Source organism: Haliotis rubra, unplaced genomic scaffold (genome assembly GCF_003918875.1).
Source record: "Haliotis rubra isolate DU_JTF1 unplaced genomic scaffold, ASM391887v1 Scf2060, whole genome shotgun sequence".
NCBI classification, from domain to species: Eukaryota; Metazoa; Mollusca; class Gastropoda; order Lepetellida; family Haliotidae; genus Haliotis; species Haliotis rubra.
Genome location: NW_025766071.1, coordinates 9,811 through 19,326, shown reverse-complemented (window position 1 = coordinate 19,326; position 9,516 = coordinate 9,811). Strand labels below are relative to the sequence as shown.

Sequence of the window (9,516 nt, the reverse complement as noted above, 5' to 3'; positions counted from 1 at the left end):
CTCTAGGGTGACAGGAATTAGTGTTTCTGTTTTGCCCAGACCCGATGTATCATATGCGCTGGTCAGGATTTAGTGACAAATATGTTCGCCTACTGTCCGCATGTCTGTCCGTCAAAAATACTGTATAGTTAGTATTTCCGAACTATGAAACGCACAGAGTTGAGATTTTGCACACAGCATTTCCTTGACTGTGCCTAACGATGCTGTAAATATCAAGTCATTTGAATTTCAACTTCTTTGTTGCTATGGCAACCTGATAAATGAAAAACTTCAATCCAAGATGGCGGCCAAACGGCTAGAGATATCGCTCTGGGACAACCAGACAAAAATGATCGGCATCCTCATGACCAAGTCACATACCAAATATGGAAGCGATTGGGGCAATAGTGGTGGAGTTATATGCTGTTTTATGCCGTTTTGGACTCATAATGCATTTCTGCAATTTCCAATATCATATGGCCGACAAACGATCAAACTTTGATATGCATGTAAGAACACGAAATGTTAAGCATCTTATGTTGATGCATACCGCCAAGTTTTACTGCTTTCTGTGCAGAACTCTGGAGAAGCTATGCTGTTTATAATGTAGTATCATCAGAATCTGACGAATTCCAATATGGCCGCCAAGCAATACACATTTTGACATACACCCAAGAACGAAAAATGTTCAACACACTTAGTTACTATGTACTGCCAGATTCTAGCTGCATAGTTGAAATAGTTATGACGCTGTGATTTTGAAAATACATTTTAGTACAAAGTAAACAACAGAAGCAAACATCTAGATATCCGTAACTAATCAAGATATCGCAACATAGCTTATGAGCATTAATATTTGAGGTATATATTGTATATCTGCACATTTACAGCGTTCTGCAGTTCATACATTCAGAGTTATGGATTGCGAAAATGCCTACCCAACAAATTTGCAAATTTCCGATAAACATCTTCAATCCAATATGGCCGCCGCATCACGTGACTTTTGACATAGGACCAAGAACAGAAAATGTTCAACAACCAAAGGCAACTTCAGAACAAGCGTTTAAAGTGTTGTATGTGGTAAGTTTCGTTTGGCACAAAATAGCAAAGTAGCCCGTGAAAGTTTTGAAGACAACTTTTGCCCAAAAGTAGCGTCCAATATGGCGGCCATCATATAAAACATATAAAGGCACATTTGACGATGCTACTGTGTAGAAACATGCATAGACACAAAGTATGCAAAGTTTGAAAGCCGTAGCTCTTGTAGTTTCAGTGCAGCACATTTTGGGAGGAATGTAGTCAGCATTCTGCTGAAAACATCAACAAAAAAACTTCAATCCAACATAGCGTCCAAACGGTGCATTTTAGCGACTTGGCGCATACGCGTAGTCGAAATTGTAGGCATTTTGATTGCGCATCTGCTCAAGATCTTTGGCAAACATTGGAGCATTAGTTTTGGAGATATTTGCATTTGCATTTGACATTTTGAATTAATTTTCAATTACCTGCCCTTTGCTATTGGGCCTACAGCCTAGAGATTTTAATGGGGAATATGTACACCCTGATGGGCATCTGGGTGAATTTTTCAAGCGAATCTGTCCAGCGGTGTTCTTTGTAGCTCTGGTACAAAAAATACGGCGGAATAATAAATAATAATAATAAAAAACATTAACGATTACAATAGGTCTCCTGCCTAAAGGCAAAGGAGCCCTAATAATAATAATAAAAACACGAACGATTACAATAGGTCTCCTGCCTAAAGGCAAAGGAGCCCTAATTACAAAATCGTTATTTTTGAGTTTTTCGGGGTTTTGACCCCGGAACTTGATAGTATGTCGAAAATGCTTTCTAATGGTCAAGGTCACCAAGGTCACGGGGGTCAAGGTCATTTGACTGGTCCGTCACAAGACAAAAACATGTTTTTGGCGAGCTAAGACGCCATTGTTATTACCTCTAGGGTGACAGGAATTAGTGTTTCTGTTTTGCCCAGACCCGATGTATCATATGCGCCGGTCAGATTTAGTGACAAATATGTCCGCCTACTGTCCGCATGTCTGTCCGCCAAAATACTGTATAGTTAGTATTTCCGGAACTATGAAACGCACAGAGTTGAGATTTAGCACACAGCATTCCCTTGACTGTGCCTAATGATGCTGTAAAAATCAAGTCATTTGAATTTCAACTTTTGTTGCTATGGCAACCTGATAAATGAAAAACTTCAATCCAAGATGGCGGCCAAACGGCTAGAGATATCGCTCTGGGACTACCAGACAAAAATGATCGGCATCTCATGACCAAGTCACATACCAAATATGGAAGCGATTGGGGCAATAGTGGTGGAGTTATATGCTGTTTTATGCCGTTTTGGACTCGTAATGCATTTCTGCAATTTTCAATGCCATATGGCCGACAAACGATCAAACTTTGATATGCATGTAAGAACACGAAATGTTAAGCATCTTATGTTGATGCATACCGCCAAGTTTTACTGCTTTCTGCAGAACTTGAGAAGCTATGCTGTTTATAATGTAGTATCATCAGAATCTGACAAATTCCAATATGGCCGCCAAGCAATACACATTTTGACATACACCCAAGAACGAAAAATGTTCAACACACTTAGTTACTATGTACCGCCAGATTCTAGCTGCATAGTTGAAATAGTTATGACGCTGCGATTTTTTTGAAAATACATTTTAGTACAAAATAAACAACAGAAGCAAACATCTAGATATCCGTAACTAATCAAGATATCGCAACATACCTTATGAGCATTAATATTTGAGGTATATATTGTATATCTACACATTTACAGCGTTCTGCAGTTCATACATTCACAGTTATGGATTGCGAAAAATGCCTCACCCAACAAAATCTGCACATTTCCGATAAACATCGTCAATCCAATATGGCCGCCGCATCACGTGACTTTTGACATAGGACCAAGAACAGAAAATGTTCAACAACCAAAGGCAACTTCAGAACAAGCGTTTAAAGTGTTGTATGTGGTAAGTTTCGTTTGGCACAAAATAGCAAAGTAGCCCGTGAAAGTTTTTGAAGACAACTTTTGCCCAAAAGTAGCGTCCAATATGGCGGCCATCATATAAACATAGGCACATTTGACGATGCTACTGTGTAGAAACATGCATAGACACAAAGTATGCAACGTTTGAAAGCCGTAGTCCTTGTAGTTTTAGTGCAGCACATTTTGGGAGGTATGCAGTCAGGATTTTGCTTAAAAACATCACCAAAAACTTCAATCCCAAATAGCGTCCAAACGGTGCATTTTAGCGACTTGAGCCGTCCAGGCGAAATTGTAGGCATTTTGATTGCGCATCTGCTCCAGAACTTTGGCAAACATTGGAGCATTAGATTTGGAGATATTTGCATTTGCATTTGAAATTTTTTGAATTAATTTTCAATTATCTGCCCTTTGCTATTGGGCCTACAGCCTTGAGATTTTAATGGGGAATATCTACACCTCGATGGGCATCTGGGTGATTTTTTTCAAGCGAATCTGTCCAGCGGTGCTCTTTGTAGCTCTGGTACAAAAATCCGGCGGAATAATAAATAATAATAATAATAATAATAATAATAAAACACGAACGATTACAATAGGTCTCCCGCCTAAAGGCAAAGGGAGCCCTAAATACCAAACTTGATATCTTGTTGAATTTATTTTCAAGGTTCACATGATTTTGTTCAAACGTTTGACAAATCTTTGCTGTTCAACATGTGTTAATGTTTGAACACTGACTTTGTTGGAAGCATATAAATATAATAAAAAGTGTTTAAATTTATCGACCATTTACATCTTTATTCCTGTGGGTGTTTTCGCAGGTAGGGCCTTAATGCACTGTTTTACCTGAGCTCGTTTTATGCTGTTAAGGCCACTCTAGCTAACGCAACGTTGTGGGGAGTTTGTAGATTGGTAACGTCATACCACGTCGTTGTCACGACACAACGTCTTTTTATAACGCTACGTCACAACGTAATAACAACGTTGAAAATTTACTTTGATGAAACGTTATGTTTTGGGCTCCTCACAACATTATAACACGATGGTGTCACGATAAAGTTTATTATAAAACTTTTCACTTTGAGATTCTTTCTTCACTATAAAGCTACAGCTTCAGAGCACACGACCAACAGAACATGCAAATTGACGAATAAACATTGAAGTGAATGTCTGCTTCGTTTCTTATGTACTGTTCACTACTGGGAAAACTATTCAATTATTAAAGTTAGAACGTTAATACTACGTTAGCATCAAATAACCCGTGGCACGTAAAAATGGAAGTTTCACAACGTCAGGCCACAACGTTGTGACAATTGCAAGGTAAATGGGAGTCCACAGAATAACGTTGTGACAACGTTTTGACAGTGTGAAACTGGGACCCTGTCTACACGTTGTATTGCTCCCTGTATTACCTGGGTTGTATTTGTCACTACACGTGTAGTAATCCCCGTGTTTGCACCATGTATCATTTCCCCATCGGTCGTTGACCACAACAGAGTCCTTCACGGGACTGCAAAACAATAACATTCATAATCAAATAACCAACGTTTAAAGCGAGTGAGTGAGTTTTACCCCGCTTTTAGCAATATTCCAGCAATGTCACGACAGGGGACACCAGAAATGGGCTTCACACATTGTGCCCACGTGGGGATTCGAACCCGGGTCATCGGCGTGACGAGCGGACGCTTTAACCACCAGGCTACCCCACCGCCCCCACCAAGGCTTTAAACAACGTATAGTCATCATAAATGAGTTATGTATATCATTTATAATGTAGCGGATGAATACATACGAAATGTAACAAGTAGCTGAAAACTGTTGTTGTATGGCAACTGTGGATAATAACTGCAGTTGTTATAAAATAATGATATGCCGACAAACAAAGACAAAATACATTGTTTTTAGATTTTGAATTTCTATATTTTGTCAAATTTTAAATATTTTGCAATGACGAAAGCCTATAAATAATTGAGTCAGGACCAAACAATCCAGTGACTCAGTGACATTATTAGCAACAATGACACAATTGAGGAAGTTGAAAATGACCACTCATTTTATTTAGTGTTCTTTGGGGCAGTAGTGTTGCTGGGGCCTTTTTCAACACAGAAACCAAACAGGGAATGCTCTAGATATGATATTCGAAAAATTACCTGTTGTTATAGAGCCAGGCTATGAACTCAGTAGAATTCCAGTAGGTAGAATTGGCCATCCAGTCCCCATCAGACCAGATAACGTCAGGCTTGTACATGTTCACCAGCTCGTGATAACTTCGGCATTGTCTTGTACTGGAAGCAATAACTTGGGTAGGACACCAAATAAGGAATGATCATTTGTTTGATATAATACACAATTGTCTGTATGTAACCTAAGTTACACTGGCCATGGGCTGGTAAATGTTAAGTACAATCTCTGTTTTCCTCAGTTGTAAGCAACCAACTGTTTACATGTATTTACACCATCAAACAATCTATTTATTTACATTATTGTTTGTTTGACTTGCGGATATTTTTCACAATACAAATCGTTCATTTTGTTCAGCCACTGCTATTCACATTATGAGAAGGATTTAAGTGTAAATACGGAGGACACTGTAAGTGTAAATGCTGTTACTTCAGTAAGTGTAAATGCAGTAGACATGTTGAGTGTAAATACAGAAGACACGGTAAGTGTAAATGAAGTAGACATGGCATATAAACGGCCTGATTGAGGAATGTATAAAAGACCAACCTTAACAAAGTCTTGAGTTTTGAAATGGTTCTTCTGATCTTGAAGAAAGATCGGATTGACAAACTCGAACAGTGAGTGGTAAAGACCGAACTTGATGTTCGTGATCTTCCTTATGGAGTTGGCCAGGTCACCTGAAACACAGAGAGAAGTGTGGTTATATCGCCCTTTCTTGAGGGATGTTGGCATGTGACTGTAACTGCACTAGTTCAGTTTCAACAGCAATTTTGACGGAGGTACTAACAACCTGATCGGGGATTTATCTAGACCTTCTCAGGTTTGTAGCGACTAACAGTAAAAATTCCCAATTTGAATTCCTGATTTCCCAATTTCTTACAATTTATGACAACGAGAATGTTAAAACAAGTTAAATCTTGAACAAAAACATCTTTTCCAAACATGCTCGACAGAGGTACATGGTCGAAAGTCCCCATTGCTCGTGTTTCCTGTTAATGTTTTGGATTCCATTCTAACCCTATACATTCTACATATAAGACACCCGTCTATTCTATTTCCACAGTGAAAGGGTCCGGGCGCCATTCTTTAAAGACACTGCAATTCGCAATGCAGAGTTGCTTCCCTTTGTGGGATCGAATCTAACATTCGCCTTGATAATATTTTTTTTAGGTTTGTTAGTATCATATCTGAGGGTTTCATTTGTTCTGAACGCCCGAGGCCTACCTCCGGCTATATTTCGGACATTAACTTGAGAAGCATTGACATGTGAAACGTGCATGCTTAACGCCATTCATTGTACAATAGATTCAGTGACAGAGTAGCCTTTAACTATTCTGTACACGTAAAGGAAGATACTGGTATTATTTTTCTAATTCAACATCCATTATTCACCATTAAAATCATATATATGTTTTGGTACTTGTTTTTCACAAATCAGTATTGTGGGTCCGTATACTGACTGAAAGTGTTCATGTCTCTGTAGACTTGCACAAGTCTCTAAGGTTATAATTAATAGTTTAAATAATAATTTATAAAAGAACTAAAAATAACAGAATAGGGTCCTGTCCCGCTATGTAGACTTGCCTCTTTAAAGGATAAAATTACTATACATGCACCCATGAAGATCCGGCTTAGAATTGATCTTCAGTACCCCAGTGACTTGATTGTCTGGTCCTCGATTATTTACAGACCGCTGCCGACCCGTGAAGGCCCAGGTTAGAATGAACCTTCGGTAACCCATGCTTGTCGTAAGAGGCGACTAACGGGATCGGGTGGTCAGGCTCGCTGACTTGGTTGACACAATCATGTCATCTGTTTCCAATTGCGCAGATCGATACTCATGCTGTTGATCACTGGATTGTCTGGTCCAGACTCGATTATTTACAGACCGCCGCCATATAGCTGGAATATTGCCGACTGCAGTGTAAAACTAAACTTCTTCTCCCACTCACATACCGCCGCCATATAGCTGGAATATTTCTGAGTGCTGCATAAAACTAAACTCACTCACTCTACATGCATGGGCTTAGCACACAGTACAGTCTTGGAGCAAGGCTAATGTCTCTGCTGCAGGTAAACCTACCCACTAAGTCCCTTTGAGGGCCGACGTCCATGGCATTCCAGTTGAAGGAGTATTTGGTTGGCCAGTTGCAGAATCCTTCATGATGTTTTGTTGTCAGTACAACATATCTGAAATACAACATGACATTTTTATTGTACAAATGACAAGAAGAAGCCAGGTATATAATATCTGGAGCTCTATGCACACGATTACCGCATTTGGAACGATTCATTATAATTACACCGCTTAGACATGGGTATACATGTACCCATTCAACAGTGCTAAACGTAACTGCTTTTACCCTCATTTGGGAACCACACAACATAAAGAAAGAAAGAAAGAAAGAATGAATGAGTAAATAAATAAATAATACTTGTAGTTAAGGTAACCGGACAGGTCCATGATTAATACTGGTTTTCTCTGCTTTTAGCAGAGATTTTTACATGAATATAGAAAGGTTTTTGTCGCTTTTATTCATTATGAAGTGAATGTTCCCGTGAACAATTATCTGAATCAAATCATGACTTCATCGTATCCCCTAATGCCTTGATCGATGCTCTTGCTGTCGATCACTGGATTGTCTTGTCCAGACTTGACTATTTACAGACCGCCGCCATATAGCTGGAATATTGCTGAGTGCCGCCTTAAACAACAAACCAATCATGAGTAACAACAGACCATATCATTGGCTCCAGGAAACGAGGACAGAGCATGAAGAGTGACCTCCCTTTACTTGTAAACGTCCATGGCAGTAACTCACGACGAACCCTCACAGGTATATTGATTTTGGCGTACAAACAAAATATATTTAACCTGTGTAGGCATCAAGTGAGGGCTGAAGATAAATATTGTACCTTGAATAAATGTGACAGGCTTTGAAGGGGTATTAAATATCACACATTAGCCACTGGCTACCGGTAATATATGCTTCATAGCATATCAGTGTTACTCCAGCAACCTAATCATGCTAATAGTATCACATGGAGACTGCTACTTGAGCGTCTGTCTACATAGTCTCTTTATTTGCACTTAAGAGGTCACAGGCCTATAGTACATGTATACTGACTATATTGTTGTTAGGCAGTAGAGAGCACATTTCTCTTGTGTAGAAAGGCATGGTATAGGAACATTGACAACTTTTCCAGGTGTTCCTTTGCCAGAGTAGGTTAACAGAGATATAAATTTATAAATATCGTGATGTTCAAAGTAATATTTCTTAATATACTTATTATCTGTCAGAGACTATATATCTACGAGTTGTCTTAAAACGTATCAAACGAGCGAAACCAATCACACCAGCCAATGGGATGCTGACACTATTTATAGATTCTACCGATGAACAGGAAATTATTAACTCGTATTCACTCTGTAGTGGGCGGTTGTCAGTAGTAGAAGACACCATCTATTATAAGGTCTCTGGTAACAGCATGTCAACGTCAGTCAATGGTAACTATGGTAACAATCACGGCTGATTCTTAGGACGAAACACTGGGTTTGTTTACAGTGCCTTTGTCATCTTACCTTGCACCTGATGCATTGAACAACAGGGCCCATTGTTGGGGGTTGTAGAATTCAGCTGTGAACTGTGGCGCGAAGTCAGCATAGGTAAAACCTGGTCTGTAGTTGTTCTGCATAAAGTCCACGACGTCTGCTCTTTATTCAACCAGAAGTCCTGGAACCATGCTCCAACGAAGCTTGGAACAGAGAACACCCCCAGTGAAGGAAGATGCCAAAGCTTCGCCTCGTCGTACCAGGCCGGGATGGGCCTCTGGTCCAGTGACTCCCATGTAGGGTCGTAGTGGACACCTGCTGCTAATGTCACAGTCAACAGCGTTAATAACAACAGCCCAGCCATGTTGGCTGATCTTGTACAAGATATCAGGATGTACACTTTGCGTATCTGAATCACATGACTCGCAGCCAGTCACGTGTGCGGTGTCGGTATGGGCGCTTTGTGAAGCTAAACTGGTTTCTCGCTCTCCATCCGCGTCCTTAAATTATATCAAGAGACGGGTGGATTTGACGCATCGCATGACTCGTAGCTCGTCTAGCCTTGCTCCAAGGCTGTACTGAAGGCTAAGCCCCATGGATGAATAGTAATCCTATCCTTAAAGAGGCAAGTCTAGATAAACGGAAAGTACACCAGTCTGTTAGGCGGAAATTTATATTTTTTTAGAAATATCATTTAAACTATTAATTAATACCTTATAGAGACTTGTGCAAGTCTAAGCTAGTCACGAGTGCGGCTTTATTTAAACTCGATTTGGTCTGGAGA

General features: G+C 39.7%; 1 pseudogene; it reads right to left on the bottom strand.

The window, feature by feature from the left end:
* Positions 1-4,044: 4,044 nt before the first annotated feature.
* Positions 4,045-9,230, bottom strand: LOC124276145 (annotated as a pseudogene).
* Positions 9,231-9,516: the final 286 nt, after the last annotated feature.